Raw genomic sequence first — 462 nt, forward strand, 5'->3', positions numbered from 1 at the left:
ACCCTGAAAAACTATCGGGGATATTAATAATTTGAGAAAGAAGACTGATAAGATAACTTTTAATCCTAAGAAATATTAAATTTTAAAAATCAGTTTACATTGAAACTGCTCACTGTGTTTACCAGCGTGACGTAGCGAGCCAGTGACGTAAGTGGCAGCAAAACCACGTTACGTTTTCCCTCGACGAACAGTCACCTCCGAGGCAGCGCATCAGGGGGACGTACGTCTCGTTTTCTGTCGTTCACTTTGACATGATGTAAGCATTTTGCCAAAGACAACATCGTGAATCCCAGTCTCTCTGAAGTTCGTGCAATAACAATTGAATCTGCAACATGCCGGAACTGGGAAGTGGATAGTGTTGACAGAAAGGGATATGATAGTGAGTTTGTGAAGGGTTGCTATGCTACACACAATTATTTCCACCACGAAATTGGGCGTGACAACCGAATGACCGCAGGTACA

At 42.6% G+C, this 462-nt stretch overlaps 1 protein-coding gene across 1 annotated transcript in view; it reads left to right on the forward strand.

Moving 5' to 3' along the window:
* Positions 1–204: 204 nt before the first annotated feature.
* LOC119586371 overlaps positions 205–462 on the forward strand; it is a gene marked incomplete in the record, with an annotated part of 37892 nt that continues 37634 nt past the window's right edge. Inside the window, 1 exon segment of the mRNA XM_037935083.1 lies at positions 205–256.

The sequence above is a fragment of the Penaeus monodon genome, chromosome 21, assembly GCF_015228065.2.
Source record: "Penaeus monodon isolate SGIC_2016 chromosome 21, NSTDA_Pmon_1, whole genome shotgun sequence".
Classification (NCBI taxonomy): Eukaryota; Metazoa; Arthropoda; class Malacostraca; order Decapoda; family Penaeidae; genus Penaeus; species Penaeus monodon.